This window comes from Macaca fascicularis, chromosome 14 (assembly GCF_037993035.2).
Source record: "Macaca fascicularis isolate 582-1 chromosome 14, T2T-MFA8v1.1".
NCBI lineage: Eukaryota > Metazoa > Chordata > Mammalia > Primates > Cercopithecidae > Macaca > Macaca fascicularis.
In genome coordinates, this window is record NC_088388.1 from 63,829,818 (window position 1) to 63,846,756 (window position 16,939).

Genomic DNA, 16,939 nt, shown 5'->3' on the forward strand with positions numbered 1-16,939 from the left:
AAGACAGTTCTTGTGGAATTGGCAAAGTGATATTTGGAAGCCCATAGAGGGCTATGGTGAAAAAGGAAATATCCTCAGAGGAAATCTGAAAAGAAGCTTTCTGAGAAACTCCTTAGTGTTCTGTTAATTCATCTCACAGTGTTACATCTGTATTTCATGGATCTCTTTGCTAGCCTTATTTCTGTGGAATCTGAGAACAGATATTTCAGATCCCTTTGAAGACTATAGGGCCAAAGGAAATATCCTCCGATAAAAAAGAGAAAGAAGCTTTCTGAGAAACTTCTTTGTGTTCTGTGAAATCATCTCACAGAGTTGCAGCTTTCCCCTCAAGAAGCCTTTCGCTAAGACAGTTCTTGTGGAATTGGCAAAGTGATTTTTGGAAGCCCATAGAGGGCTATGGTGAAAAAGGAAATATCCTCAAATGAAATCTGGAAAGAAGCTTTCTGAGAAACTGCTTAGCGTTCTTTTAATTCATCTCACAGAGTTACATCTGTATTTCGTGGATCTCTTTGCTAGCCTTATTTCTGTGGAATCTGAGAACAGATATTTCGGATCCCTTTGAAGACTATAGGGCCAAAGGAAATATCCTCCGATAACAAAGAGAAAGAAGCTTTCTGAGAAACTTCTTTGTGTTCTGTGAAATCATCTCACAGAGTTGCAGCTTTCCCCTTAAGAAGCCTTTCGCTAAGACAGTTCTTGTGGAATTGGCAAAGTGATATTTGGAAGCCCATAGAGGGCTATGGTGAAAAAGGAAATATCCTCAAATGAAATCTGGAAAGAAGCTTTCTGAGAAACTGCTTAGTGTTCTGTTAATTCATCTCACAGAGTTACATCTGTATTTCGTGGATCTCTTTGCTAGCCTTATTTCTGTGGAATCTGAAAACAGATATTTCGGATCCCTTTGAAGACTATAGGGCCAAAGGAAATATCCTCCGATAACAAACAGAAAGAAGCTTTCTGAGAAACTTCTTTGTGTTCTGTGAAATCATCTCACAGAGTTACAGCTTTCCCCTCAAGGAGTCTTTCGCTAAGACAGTTCTTGTGGAATTGGCAAAGTGATATCTGGAAGCCCATAGAGGGCTATGGTGAAAAAGGAAATATCCTCAGATGAAATCTGGAAAGAAGCTTTCTGAGAAACTGCTTAGTGTTCTGTTAATTCATCTCACAGAGTTACATCTGTATTTCGTGGATCTCTTTGCTAGCCTTATTTCTGTGGAATCTGAGACAGGTATTTCAGATCTCTTTGAAGACTATAGGGCCAAAGGAAATATCCTCCGATAACAAAGAGAAAGAAGCTTTCTGAGAAACTTCTTTGTGTTCTGTGAAATCATCTCACAGAGTTGCACCTTTCCCCTCAAGAAGCCTTTCGCTAAGAGAGTTCTTGTGGAATTGGCAAAGTGATATTTGGAAGCCCATAGAGGGCTATGGTGAAAAAGGAAATATCCTCAGATGAAATCTGGAAAGAAGCTTTCTGAGAAACTGCTTAGTGTTCTGTTAATTCATCTCACAGAGTTACATCTGTCTTTCGTGGATCTCTTTGCTAGCCTTATTTCTGTGGAATCTGAGAACAGATATTTCGGATCCCTTTGAAGACTATAGGGCCAAAAGAAATATCCTCCGATAACAAAGAGAAAGAAGCTTTCTGAGAAACTTCGTTGTGTTCCGTGAAATCATCTCACAGAGTTACAGCTTTCCCCTCACGGAGCCTTTCGCTAAGAGAGTTGTTTTGGAATTGACAAAGTTATATTTGGAAGCCCATAGAGGACTATGGTGAAAAAGGAAATATCCTCATTTGAACTATGGAAAGAAGCTTTCTGAGAAACTGCTTAGTGTTCTGTTAATTCATCTCACAGAGTTACATCTGTATTTCGTGGATCTCTTTGCTAGCCTTATTTCTGTGGAATCTGAGAGCAGATATTTCGGATCCCTATGAAGACTATTGGGCCAAAGGAAATATCCTCCGATAACAAAGAGAAAGAAGCTTTCTGAGAAACTTCTTTGTGTTCTGTGAAATCATCTCACAGAGTTGCAGCTTTCCCCTCAAGAAGCCTTTCGCTAAGACAGTTCTTGTGGAATTGGCAAAGTGATATTTGGAAGCCCATAGAGGGCTATGGTGAAAAAGGAAATATCCTCAAATGAAATCTGGAAAGAAGCTTTCTGAGAAACTGCTTAGTGTTCTGTTAATTCATCTCACAGAGTTACATCTGTATTTCGTGGATCTCTTTGGTAGCCTTAATCTGTGGAATCTGAAAACAGATATTTCGGATCCCTTTGAAGACTATAGGGCCAAAGGAAATATCCTCCGATAACAAAGAGAAAGAAGCTTTCTGAGAAACTTCTTTGTGTTCTGTGAAATCATCTCACAGAGTTACAGCTTTCCCCTCATGGACCCTTTCGCTAAGACAGTTCTTTTGAAATTGGCAAAGTGATATTTGGAAGCCCATAGAGGGCTATGGTGAAAAAGGAAATATCCTCAGAGGAAATCTGAAAAGAAGCTTTCTGAGAAACTCCTTAGTGTTCTGTTAATTCATCTCACAGTGTTACATCTGTATTTCATGGATCTCTTTGCTAGCCTTATTTCTGTGGAATCTGAGAACAGATATTTCAGATCCCTTTGAAGACTATAGGGCCAAAGGAAATATCCTCCGATAACAAAGAGAAAGAAGCTTTCTGAGAAACTTCTTTGTGTTCTGTGAAATCATCTCAAGGGTTGCAGCTTTCCCCTCAAGAAGCCTTTCGCTAAGACAGTTCTTCTGGAATTGGCAAAGTGATATTTGGAAGCCCATAGAGGGCTATGGTGAAAAAGGAAATATCCTCAAATGAAATCTGGAAAGAAGCTTTCTGAGAAACTGCTTAGTGTTCTGTTAATTCATCTCACAGAGTTACATCTGTATTTCGTGGATCTCTTTGCTAGCCTTATTTCTGTGGAATCTGAAAACAGATATTTCGGATCCCTTCGAAGACTATAGGGCCAAAGGAAATATCCTCCGATAACAAAGAGAAAGAAGCTTTCTGAGAAACTTCTTTGTGTTCTGTGAAATCATCTCACAGAGTTACAGCTTTCCCCTCATGGAGCCTTTCGCTAAGACAGTTCTTTTGAAATTGGCAAAGTGATATTTGGAAGCCCATAGAGGGCTATGGTGAAAAAGGAAATATCCTCAGATGAAATCTGAAAAGAAGCTTTCTGAGAAACTCCTTAGTGTTCTGTTAATTCATCTCACAGTGTTATATCTGTATTTCGTGGATCTCTTTGCTAGCCTTATTTCTGTGGAATCTGAGAACAGATATTTCAGATCCCTTTGAAGACTATAGGGCCAAAGGAAATATCCTCCGATAACAAAGAGAAAGAAGCTTTCTGAGAAACTTCTTTGTGTTCTGTGAAATCATCTCACAGAGTTGCAGCTTTCCCCTCAAGAAGCCTTTCGCTAAGACAGTTCTTGTGGAATTGGCAAAGTGATATTTGGAAGCCCATAGAGGGCTATGGTGAAAAAGGAAATCTCCTCAGATGAAATCTGGAAAGAAGATATCTGAGAAACTGCTTAGCGTTCTGTTAATTCATCTCACAGAGTTACATCTGTATTTCGTGGATCTCTTTGCTAGCCTTATTTCTGTGGAATCTGAGAACAGATATTTCGGATCCCTTTGAAGACTATAGGGCCAAAGGAAATATCCTCCGATAACAAAGAGAAAGAAGCTTTCTGAGCAACTTGTTTGTGTTCTGTGTAATCATCTCACAGAGTTACAGCTTTCCCCTCAAGGAGTCTTTCGCTAAGACAGTTCTTGTGGAATTGGCAAAGTGATATCTGGAAGCCCATAGAGGGCTATGGTGAAAAAGGAAATATCCTCAGATGAAATCTGGAAAGAAGCTTTCTGAGAAACTGCTTAGTGTTTTGTTAATTCATCTCACAGAGTTACATCTGTATTTCGTGGATCTCTTTGCTAGCCTTATTTCTGTGGAATCTGAGAACAGATATTTCGGATCCCTTTGAAGACTATAGGGCCAAAGGAAATATCCTCCGATAACAAAGAGAAAGAAGCTTTCTGAGAAACTTCTTTGTGTTCTGTGAAATCATCTCACAGAGTTTCAGCTTTCCCCTCAAGAAGCCTTTCGCTAAGACAGTTCTTGTGGAATTGGCAAAGTGATATTTGGAAGCCCATAGAGGGCTATGGTGAAAAAGGAAATATCCTCAAATGAAATCTGGAAAGAAGCTTTCTGAGAAACTGCTTAGTGTTCTGTTAATTCATCTCACAGAGTTACGTCTGTATTTCGTGGACCTCTTTGCTAGCCTTATTTCTGTGGAATCTGAAAACAGATATTTCGGATCCCTTTGAAGACTATAGGGCCAAAGGAAATATCCTCCGATAACAAAGAGAAAGAAGCTTTCTGAGAAACTTCTTTGTGTTCTGTGAAATCATCTCACAGAGTTACAGCTTTCCCCTCATGGAGCCTTTCGCTAAGACAGTTCTTTTGAAATTGGCAAAGTGATATTTGGTAGCCCATAGAGGGCTATCGTGAAAAAGGAAATATCCTCAGAGGAAATCTGGAAAGAAGCTTTCTGAGAAACTGCTTAGTGTTCTGTTAATTCATCTCACAGAGTTACATCTGTATTTCGTGGATCTCTTTGCTAGCCTTATTTCTGTGGAATCTGAGAACAGATATTTCGGATCCCTTTGAAGACTATAGGGCCAAAGGAAATATCCTCCGATAACAAAGAGAAAGAAGCTTTCTGAGAAACTTCTTTGTGTTCTGTGAAATCATCTCACAGAGTTACAGCTTTCCCTTCAAGAAGCCTTTCGCTAAGACAGTTCTTGTGGAATTGGCAAAGTGATATTTGGAAGCCCATAGAGGGCTATGGTGAAAAAGGAAATATCCTCAAATGAAATCTGGAAAGAAGCTTTCTGAGAAACTGCTTAGTGTTCTGTTAATTCATCTCACAGAGTTACATCTGTATTTCGTGGATCTCTTTGCTAGCCTTATTTCTGTGGAATCTGAGAACAGATATTTCGGATCCCTTTGAAGACTATAGGGTCAAAGGAAATATCCTCCGATAACAAAGAGAAAGAAGCTTTCTGAGAAACTGCTTTGTGTTCTGTGAAATCATCTCACAGAGTTACAGCTTTCCCCTCACGGAGCCTTTCGCTAAGACAGTTCTTTTGAAATTGGAAAAGTGATATTTTTAAGCCCATAGAGGGCTATGGTGAAAAAGGAAATATCCTCAGAGGAAATCTGGAAAGAAGCTTTCTGAGAAACTGCTTAGTGTTCTGTTAATTCATCTCACAGAGTTACATCTGTATTTCGTGGATCTCTTTGCTAGCCTTATTTCTGTGGAATCTGAGAACAGATATTTCGGATCCCTTTGAAGACTATAGTGCCAAAGGAAATATCCTCCGATAACAAACAGAAAGAAGCTTTCTGAGAAACTTCTTTGTGTTCTGTGAAATCATCTCACAGAGTTACAGCTTTCCCCTCACGGAGCCTTTCGCTAAGACACTTCTTTTGAAATTGGCAAAGTGATATTTGAAAGCCCATAGAGGGCTATGGTGAAAAAGGAAATATCCTCAGATGAAATCTGGAAAGAAGCTTTCTGAGAAACTGCTTAGTGTTCTGTTAATTCATCTCACAGAGTTACATCTGTATTTCGTGGATCTCTTTGCTAGCCTTATTTCTGTGGAATCTGAGAACAGATATTTCGGATCCCTTTGAAGACTATAGGGCCAAAGGAAATATCCTCCGATAACAAAGAGAAAGAAGCTTTCTGAGAAACTTCTTTGTGTTCTGTGAAATCATCTCACAGAGTTACAGCTTTCCCCTCACGGAGCCTTTCGCTAAGACAGTTCTTTTGAAATTGGCAAAGTGATATTTGGAAGCCCATAGAGGGCTATGGTGAAAAAGGAAATATCCTCAGAGGAAATCTGGAAAGAAGCTTTCTGAGAAACTGCTGAGTGTTCTGTTAATTCATCTCACAGTGTTATATCTGTATTTCATGGATCTCTTTGCTAGCCTTATTTCTGTGGAATCTGAGAACAGATATTTCAGATCCCTTTGAAGACTATAGGGCCAAAGGAAATATCCTCCGATAACAAAGAGAAAGAAGCTTTCTGAGAAACTTCTTTGTGTTCTGTGAAATCATCTCACAGAGTTGCAGCTTTCCCCTCAAGAAGCCTTTCGCTAAGACAGTTCTTGTGGAATTGGCAAAGTGATATTTGGAAGCCCATAGAGGGCTATGGTGAAAAAGGAAATATCCTCAGATGAAATCTGGAAAGAAGCTTTCTGAGAAACTGCTTAGCGTTCTGTTAATTCATCTCACAGTGTTACATCTGTATTTCATGGATCTCTTTGCTAGCCTTATTTCTGTGGAATCTGAGAACAGATATTTCAGATCCCTTTGAAGACTATAGGGCCAAAGGAAATATCCTCCGATAACATAGAGAAAGAAGCTTTCTGAGAAACTTCTTTGTGTTCTGTGAAATCATCTCACAGAGTTGCAGCTTTCCCCTCAAGAAGCCTTTCGCTAAGACAGTTCATGTGGAATTGGCAAAGTGATATTTGGAAGCCCACAGAGGGCTATGGTGAAAAAGGAAATATCCGCAAATGAAATCTGGAAACAAGCTTTCTGAGAAACTGCTTAGTGTTCTGTTAATTCATCTCACAGAGTTACATCTGTATTTCGTGGATCTCTTTGCTAGCCTTATTTCTGTGGAATCTGAGAACCGATATTTCGGATCCCTTTGAAGACTATAGGGCCAAAGGAAATATCCTCCGATAACAAAGAGAAAGAAGCTTTCTGAGAAACTTCTTTGTGTTCTGTGAAATCATCTCACAGAGTTACAGCTTTCCCCTCAAGAAGCCTTTCGCTAAGCCAGTTCTTGTGGAATTGGCAAAGTGATATTTGGAAGCCCATAGAGGGCTATGGTGAAAAAGGAAATATCCTCAGATGAAATCTGGAAAGAAGCTTTCTGAGAAACTGCTTAGCGTTCTATTAATTCATCTCACAGAGTTACATCTGTATTTCGTGGATCTCTTTGCTAGCCTTATTTCTGTGGAATCTGAGAACAGATATTTCGGATCCCTTTGAAGACTATAGGGCCAAAGGAAATATCCTCCGATAACAAAGAGAAATAAGCTTTCTGAGAAACTTCTTTGTGTTCTGTGAAATCATCTCACAGAGTTACAGCTTTCCCCTCACGGAGCCTTTCGCTAAGACACTTCTTTTGAAATTGGCAAAGTGATATTTGGAAGCCCATAGAGGGCTAGGGTGAAAAAGGAAATATCCTCAGATGAAATATGGAAAGAAGCTTTCTGAGAAACTGCTTAGTGTTCTGTTAATTCATCTCACAGAGTTACATCTGTATTTCGTGGATCTCTTTGCTAGCTTTATTTCTGTGGAATCTGAGAACAGATATTTCGGATCCCTTAGAAGACTATAGGGCCAAAGGAAATATCCTCCGATAACAAAGAGAAAGAAGCTTTCTGAGAAACTTCTTTGTGTTCTGTGAAATCATCTCACACAGTTGCAGCTTTCCCCTCAAGAAGCCTTTCGCTAAGACAGTTCTTGTGGAATTGGCAAAGTGATATTTGGAAGCCCTTAGAGGGCTATGGTGAAAAAGGAAATATCCTCAGATGAAATCTGGAAAGAAGCTTTCTGAGAAACTGCTTAGCGTTCTGTTAATTCATCTCACAGATTTACATCTGTATTTCGTGGATCTCTTTGCTAGCCTTATTTCTGTGGAATCTGAGAACAGATATTTCGGATCCCTTTGAAGACTATAGGGCCAAAGGAAATATCCTCCGATAAGAAAGAGAAAGAAGCTTTCTGAGAAACTTCTTTGTGTACTGTGAAATCATCTCACAGAGTTACAGCTTTCCCCTCAAGGAGCCTTTCGCTAAGACAGTTCTTGTGGAATTGGCAACGTGATATTTGGAAGCCCATAGAGGGCTATGGTGAAAAAGGAAATATCCTCAGATGAAATCTGGAAAGAAGCTTTCTGAGAAACTGCTTAGTGTTCTGTTAATTCATCTCACAGAGTTACATCTGTATTTCGTGGATCTCTTTGCTAGCGTTATTTCTGTGGAATCTGAGAACAGATATTTCGGATCCCTTTGAAGACTATAGGGCCAAAGGAAATATCCTCCGATAACAAAGAGAAAGAAGCTTTCTGAGAAACTTCTTTGTGTTCTGTGAAATCATCTCACAGAGTTACAGCTTTCCCCTCAAGAAGCCTTTCGCTAAGACAGTTCTTGTGGAATTGGCAAAGTGATATTTGGAAGCCCTTAGAGGGCTATGGTGAAAAAGGAAATATCCTCAAATGAAATCTGCAAAGAAGCTTTCTGAGAAACTGCTTAGTGTTCTGTTAATTCATCTCACAAAGTTACATCTGTATTTCGTGGATCTCTTTGCTAGCCTTATTTCTCTGGAATCTGAGAACAGATATTTCGGATCCCTTTGAAGACTATAGGGCCAAAGGAAATATCCTCCGATAACAAAGAGAAAGAAGCTTTCTGAGAAACTTCTTTGTGTTCTGTGAAATCATCTCACAGAGTTGCAGCTTTCCCCTCAAGAAGCCTTTCGCTAAGACAGTTCTTGTGGAATTGGCAAAGTGGTATTTGGAAGCCCATAGAGGTCTATGGTGAAAAAGGAAATATCCTCAGATGAAATCTGGAAAGAAGCTTTCTGAGAAACTGCTTAGTGTTCTGTTAATTCATCTCACACAGTTACATCTGTATTTCGTGGATCTCTTTGCTAGCCTTATTTCTGTGGAATCTGAGAACAGATATTTCGGATCCCTTTGAACACCATAGGGCCAAAGGAAATATCCTCCGATAACAAAGAGAAAGAAGCTTTCTGAGAAACTTCTTTGTTTTCTGTGAAATCATCTCACAGAGTTGCAGTTTTCCCCTCAAGAAGCCTTTCGCTAAGACAGTTCTTGTGGAATTGGCAAAGTGATATTTGGATGCCCATAGAGGGCTATGGTGAAAAAGGAAATATCCTCAGATGAAATCTGGAAAGAAGCTTTCTGAGAAACTGCTTAGTGTTCTGTGAATTCATCTCACAGAGTTACATCTGTATTTCATGGATCTCTTTGCTAGCCTTATTTCTGTGGAATCTGAGAACAGATAGTTCGGATCCCTTTGAAGACTATAGGGCCAAAGAAAATATCCTCCGATAACAAAGAGAAAGAAGCTTTCTGAGAAACTTCTTTGTGTTCTGTGAAATCATCTCACAGAGTTGCAGCTTTCCCCTCAAGAAGCCTTTCGCAAAGACAGTTCTTGTGGAATTGGCAAAGTGATATTAGGAAGAACATAGAGGGCTACGGTGAAAAAGGAAATATCCTCAAATGAAATCTGGAAAGAAGCTTTCTGAGAAACTGCTTAGTGTTCTGTTAATTCATCTCACAGAGTTACATCTGTATTTCGTGGATCTCTTTGCTAGCCTTATTTCTGTGGAATCTGAGAACAGATATTTCGGATCCCTTTGAAGACTATAGGGCCAAAGAAAATATCCTCTGATAACAAAGAGAAAGAAGCTTTCTGAGAAACTTCGTTGTGTTCTGTGAAATCATCTCACAGAGTTACAGCTTTCCCCTCACGGAGCCTTTCGCTAAGACAGTTCTTTTGAAATTGGAAAAGTGATATTTGGAACCCCATAGAGGGCTATGGTGAAAAAGGAAATATCCTCAGATGAAATCTGGAAAGAATCTTTCTGAGAAACTGCTTAGTGTTCTTTTAATTCATCTCACAGAGTTACATCTGTATTTCGTGGATCTCTTTGCTAGCCTCATTTCTGTGGAATCTGAGAACAGATATTTCGGATCCCATTGAAGACTATAGGGCCAAAGGAAATATCCTCCGATAACAAAGAGAAAGAAGCTTTCTGAGAAACTTCGTTGCGGTCTGTGAAATCATCTCACAGAGTTACAGCTTTCCCCTTAAGGAGCCTTTCGCTAAGGCAGTGTATGTGGAATTGTCAAAGTGATATTTGGAAGCCCATAGAGGGCTATGGTGAAAAAGGAAATATCCTCAGATGAAATCTGGAAAGAAGCTTTCTGAGAAACTGCTTAGCGTTCTGTTAATTCATCTCATAGAGTTACATCTGTATTTCGTGGATCTCTTTGCTAGCCTTATTTCTGTGGAATCTGAGAACAGATATTTCGGATCCCTATGAAGACTATAGGGCCAAAGGAAATATCCTCCGATAACAAAGAGAAAGAAGCTTTCTGAGAAACTTCTTAGTGTTCTGTGAAATCATCTCACAAAGTTACAGCTTTTCCCTCAAGAAGCCTTTCGCTAAGACAGTTCTTGTGGAATTGGCAAAGTGATATTTGGAAGCCCATAGAGGGCTATGGTGAAAAAGGAAATATCCTCAAATGAAATCTGGAAAGAAGCTTTCTGAGAAACTGCTTAGTGTTCTTTTAATTCATCTCACAGAGTTACATCTGTATTTCGTGGATCTCTTTGCTAGCCTTATTTCTGTGGAATCTGAGAACAGATATTTCGGATCCCTTTGAAGACTATAGGGCCAAAGGAAATATCCTCCGATAACAAAGAGAAAGAAGCTTTCTGAGAAACTTCGTTGTGTTCTGTGAAATCATCTCACAGAGTTACAGCGTTCCCCTCACGGAGCCTTTCGCTAAGACAGTTCTTTTGAAATTGGCAAAGTGATATTTGGAAGCCCATAGAGGGCTATGTTGAAAAAGGAAATATCCTCAGATGAAATCTGGAAAGAAGCTTTCTGAGAAACTGCTTAGCGTTCTGTTAATTCATCTCACAGAGTTACATCTGTATTTCGTGGATCTCTTTGCTAGCCTTATTTCTGTGGAATCTGAGAACAGATATTTCGGATCCCTTTGAAGACTATAGGGCCAAAGGAAATATCCTCCGATAACAAAGAGAAAGAAGCTTTCTGAGAAACTTCTTTGTGTTCTGCGAAATCATCTCACAGAGTTGCAGCTTTCCCCTCAAGAAGCCTTTCGCTAAGACAGTTCTTGTGGAATAGGCAAAGTGATATTTGGAATCCCATAGAGGGCTATGGTGAAAAAGGAAATATCCTCAGATGAAATCTGGAAAGAAGCTTTCTGAGAAACTGCTTAGTGTTCTGTTAATTCATCTCACAGAGTTACATCTGTATTTCGTGGATCTCTTTGCTAGCCTTATTTCTGTGGAATCTGAGAGCAAATATTTCGGATCACTTTGAAGACTATAGGGCCAAAGGAAATATCCTCCGATAACAAAGAGAAAGAAGCTTTCTGAGAAACTTCTTTGTGTTCTGTGAAATCATATCACAGAGTTGCAGCTTTCCCCTCAAGAAGCCTTTCTCTAATACAGTTCATGTGGAATTGGCAAAGTGATATTTGGAAGCCCATAGAGGGCTATGGTGAAAAAGGAAATATCCGCAAATGAAATCTGGAAACAAGCTTTCTGAGAAACTGCTTATTGTTCTGTTAATTCATCTCACAGAGTTACATCTGTATTTCGTGGATCTCTTTGCTAGCCTTATTTCTGTGGAATCTGAGAACAGATATTTCGGATCCCTTTGAAGACTATAGGGCCAAAGGAAATATCCTCCGATAACAAAGAGAAAGAAGCTTTCTGAGAAACTTCTTTGTGTTCTGTGAAATCATCTCACAGAGTTGCAGCTTTCCCCTCAAGAAGCCTTTCGCTAAGACAGTTCTTGTGGAATTGGCAAAGTGATATTTGGAAGCCCATAGAGGGCTATGGTGAAAAAGGAAATATCCTCAGATGAAATCTGGAAAGAAGCTTTCTGAGAAACTGCTTAGTGTTCTGTTAATTCATCTCACAGAGTTACATCTGTATTTCATGGATCTCTTTGCTAGCCTTATTTCTGTGGAATCTGAGAACAGATATTTCGGATCCCTTTGAAGACTATAGGGCCAAAGGAAATATCCTCCGATAACAAAGAGAAAGAAGCTTTCTGATAAACTTCTTTGTGTTCTGTGAAATCATCTCACAGAGTTGCAGCTTTCCCCTCAAGAAGCCTTTCGCTAAGACAGTTCTTGTGGAATTGGCAAAGTGATATTTGGAAGCCCATAGAGGGCTATGGTGAAAAAGGAAATATCCTCAGATGAAATCTGGAAAGAAGCTTTCTGAGAAACTGCTTAGTGTTCTGTTAATTCATCTCACAGAGTTACATCTGTATTTCGTGGATCTCTTTGCTAGCCTTATTTCTGTGGAATCTGAGAACAGATATTTCGGATCCCTTTGAAGACTATAGGGCCAAAGGAAATATCCTCCGATAACAAAGAGAAAGAAGCTTTCTGAGAAACTTCGTTGTGTCTGTGAAATCATCTCACAGAGTTACAGCTTTCCCCTCACGGAGCCTTTCGCTAAGACAGTTCTTGTGGAATTGGCAAAGTGATATTTGGAAGCCCATAGAGGGCTATGGTGAAAAAGGAAATATCCTCAGATGAAATCTGGAAAGAAGCTTTCTGAGAAACTGCTTAGTGTTCTGTTAATTCATCTCACAGAGTTACATCTGTATTTCGTGGATCTCCTTGCTAGCCTTATTTCTGTGGAATCTGAGAACAGATATTTCGGATCCCTTTGAAGACTATAGGGCCAAAGGAAATATCCTCCGATAACAAAGAGAAAGAAGCTTTCTGAGAAACTTCGTTGTGTCTGTGAAATCATCTCACAGAGTTACAGCTTTCCCCTCAAGAAGCCTTTCGCTAAGACAGTTCTTGTGGAATTGGCAAAGTGATATTTGGAAGCCCTTAGAGGGCTATGGTGAAAAAGGAAATATCCTCAGATGAAATCTGGAAAGAAGCTTTCTGAGAAACTGCTTAGCGTTCTGTTAATTCATCTCACAGATTTACATCTGTATTTCGTGGATCTCTTTGCTAGCCTTATTTCTGTGGAATCTGAGAACAGATATTTCGGATCCCTTTGAAGACTATAGGGCCAAAGGAAATATCCTCCGATAAGAAAGAGAAAGAAGCTTTCTGAGAAACTTCTTTGTGTACTGTGAAATCATCTCACAGAGTTACAGCTTTCCCCTCAAGGAGCCTTTCGCTAAGACAGTTCTTGTGGAATTGGCAAAGTGATATTTGGAAGCCCATAGAGGGCTATGGTGAAAAAGGAAATATCCTCAGATGAAATCTGGAAAGAAGCTTTCTGAGAAACTGCTTAGTGTTCTGTTAATTCATCTCACAGAGTTACATCTGTATTTCGTGGATCTCTTTGCTAGCGTTATTTCTGTGGAATCTGAGAACAGATATTTCGGATCCCTTTGAAGACTATAGGGCCAAAGGAAATATCCTCCGATAACAAAGAGAAAGAAGCTTTCTGAGAAACTTCTTTGTGTTCTGTGAAATCATCTCATAGAGTTACAGCTTTCCCCTCAAGAAGCCTTTCGCTAAGACAGTTCTTGTGGAATTGGCAAAGTGATATTTGGAAGCCCTTAGAGGGCTATGGTGAAAAAGGAAATATCCTCAAATGAAATCTGCAAAGAAGCTTTCTGAGAAACTGCTTAGTGTTCTGTTAATTCATCTCACAAAGTTACATCTGTATTTCGTGGATCTCTTTGCTAGCCTTATTTCTCTGGAATCTGAGAACAGATATTTCGGATCCCTTTGAAGACTATAGGGCCAAAGGAAATATCCTCCGATAACAAAGAGAAAGAAGCTTTCTGAGAAACTTCTTTGTGTTCTGTGAAATCATCTCACAGAGTTGCAGCTTTCCCCTCAAGAAGCCTTTCGCTAAGACAGTTCTTGTGGAATTGGCAAAGTGGTATTTGGAAGCCCATAGAGGTCTATGGTGAAAAAGGAAATATCCTCAGATGAAATCTGGAAAGAAGCTTTCTGAGAAACTGCTTAGTGTTCTGTTAATTCATCTCACACAGTTACATCTGTATTTCGTGGATCTCTTTGCTAGCCTTATTTCTGTGGAATCTGAGAACAGATATTTCGGATCCCTTTGAACACCATAGGGCCAAAGGAAATATCCTCCGATAACAAAGAGAAAGAAGCTTTCTGAGAAACTTCTTTGTGTTCTGTGAAATCATCTCACAGAGTTGCAGCTTTCCCCTCAAGAAGCCTTTCGCTAAGACAGTTCTTGTGGAATTGGCAAAGTGATATTTGGAAGCCCATAGAGGGCTATGGTGAAAAAGGAAATATCCTCAGATGAAATCTGGAAAGAAGCTTTCTGAGAAACTGCTTAGTGTTCTGTTAATTCATCTCACAGAGTTACATCTGTATTTCGTGGATCTCTTTGCTAGCCTTATTTCTGAGGAATCTGAGAACAGATATTTCTGATCCCTATGAAGACTATAGGGCCAAAGGAAATATCCTCCGATAACAAAGAGAAAGAAGCTTTCTGAGAAACTTCGTTGTGTTCTGTGAAATCATCTCACAGAGTTACAGCTTTCCCCTAAAGAAGCCTTTCGCTAAGACAGTTCTTGTGGAATTGGCAAAGTGATATTTGGAAGCCCATAGAGGGCTATGGTGAAAAAGGAAATATCGTCAAATGAAATCTGGAAAGAAGCTTTCTGAGAAACTGCTTAGTGTTCTGTTAATTCATCTCACAGAGTTACATCTGTATTTCGTGGATCTCTTTGCTAGCCTTATTTCTGTGGAATCTGAGAACAGATATTTCGGATCCCTTTGAAGACTATAGGGCCAAAGGAAATATCCTCTGATAACAAAGAGAAAGAAGCTTTCTGAGAAACTTCGTTGTGTTCTGTGAAATCATCTCACAGAGTTACAGCTTTCCCCTCACGGAGCCTTTCGCTAAGACAGTTCTTTTGAAATTGGCAAAGTGATATTTGGAAGCCCATAGAGGGCTATGGTGAAAAAGGAAATATCCTCAGAGGAAATCTGGAAAGAAGCTTTCTGAGAAACTGCTTAGTGTTCTGTTAATTCATCTCACAGTGTTACATCTGTATTTCATGGATCTCTTTGCTAGCCTTATTTCTGTGGAATCTGAGAACAGATATTTTAGATCCCTTTGAAGACTATGGGGCCAAAGGAAATATCCTCCGATAACAAAGAGAAAGAAGCTTTCTGAGAAACTTCTTTGTTTTCTGTGAAATCATCTCACAGAGTTGCAGCTTTCCCCTCAAGAAGCCTTTCGCTAAGACAGTTCTTGTGGAATTGGCAAAGTGATATTTGGATGCCCATAGAGGGCTATGGTGAAAAAGGAAATATCCTCAGATGAAATCTGGAAAGAAGCTTTCTGAGAAACTGCTTAGTGTTCTGTGAATTCATCTCACAGAGTTACATCTGTATTTCATGGATCTCTTTGCTAGCCTTATTTCTGTGGAATCTGAGAACAGATAGTTCGGATCCCTTTGAAGACTATAGGGCCAAAGAAAATATCCTCCGATAACAAAGAGAAAGAAGCTTTCTGAGAAACTTCTTTGTGTTCTGTGAAATCATCTCACAGAGTTGCAGCTTTCCCCTCAAGAAGCCTTTCGCAAAGACAGTTCTTGTGGAATTGGCAAAGTGATATTAGGAAGCCCATAGAGGGCTATGGTGAAAAAGGAAATATCCTCAAATGAAATCTGGAAAGAAGCTTTCAGAGAAACTGCTTAGTGTTCTGTTAATTCATCTCACAGAGTTACATCTGTATTTCGTGGATCTCTTTGCTAGCCTTATTTCTGTGGAATCTGAGAACAGATATTTCGGATCCCTTTGAAGACTATAGGGCCAAAGAAAATATCCTCTGATAACAAAGAGAAAGAAGCTTTCTGAGAAACTTCGTTGTGTTCTGTGAAATCATCTCACAGAGTTACAGCTTTCCCCTCACGGAGCCTTTCGCTAAGACAGTTCTTTTGAAATTGGAAAAGTGATATTTGGAACCCCATAGAGGGCTATGGTGAAAAAGGAAATATCCTCAGATGAAATCTGGAAAGAATCTTTCTGAGAAACTGCTTAGTGTTCTTTTAATTCATCTCACAGAGTTACATCTGTATTTCGTGGATCTCTTTGCTAGCCTCATTTCTGTGGAATCTGAGAACAGGTATTTCGGATCCCATTGAAGACTATAGGGCCAAAGGAAATATCCTCCGATAACAAAGAGAAAGAAGCTTTCTGAGAAACTTCGTTGCGGTCTGTGAAATCATCTCACAGAGTTACAGCTTTCCCCTCAAGGAGCCTTTCGCTAAGGCAGTGTATGTGGAATTGTCAAAGTGATATTTGGAAGCCCATAGAGGGCTATGGTGAAAAAGGAAATATCCTCAGATGAAATCTGGAAAGAAGCTTTCTGAGAAACTGCTTAGCGTTCTGTTAATTCATCTCATAGAGTTACATCTGTATTTCCTGGATCTCTTTGCTAGCCTTATTTCTGTGGAATCTGAGAACAGATATTTCGGATCCCTATGAAGACTATAGGGCCAAAGGAAATATCCTCCGATAACAAAGAGAAAGAAGCTTTCTGAGAAACTTCTTAGTGTTCTGTGAAATCATCTCACAAAGTTACAGCTTTTCCCTCAAGAAGCCTTTCGCTAAGACAGTTCTTGTGGAATTGGCAAAGTGATATTTGGAAGCCCATAGAGGGCTATGGTGAAAAAGGAAATATCCTCAAATGAAATCTGGAAAGAAGCTTTCTGAGAAACTGCTTAGTGTTCTTTTAATTCATCTCACAGAGTTACATCTGTATTTCGTGGATCTCTTTGCTAGCCTTATTTCTGTGGAATCTGAGAACAGATATTTCGGATCCCTTTGAAGACTATAGGGCCAAAGGAAATATCCTCCGATAACAAAGAGAAAGAAGCTTTCTGAGAAACTTCGTTGTGTTCTGTGAAATCATCTCACAGAGTTACAGCGTTCCCCTCACGGAGCCTTTCGCTAAGACAGTTCTTTTGAAATTGGCAAAGTGATATTTGGAAGCCCATAGAGGGCTATGTTGAAAAAGGAAATATCCTCAGATGAAATCTGGAAAGAAGCTTTCTGAGAAACTGCTTAGCGTTCTGTTAATTCATCTCAC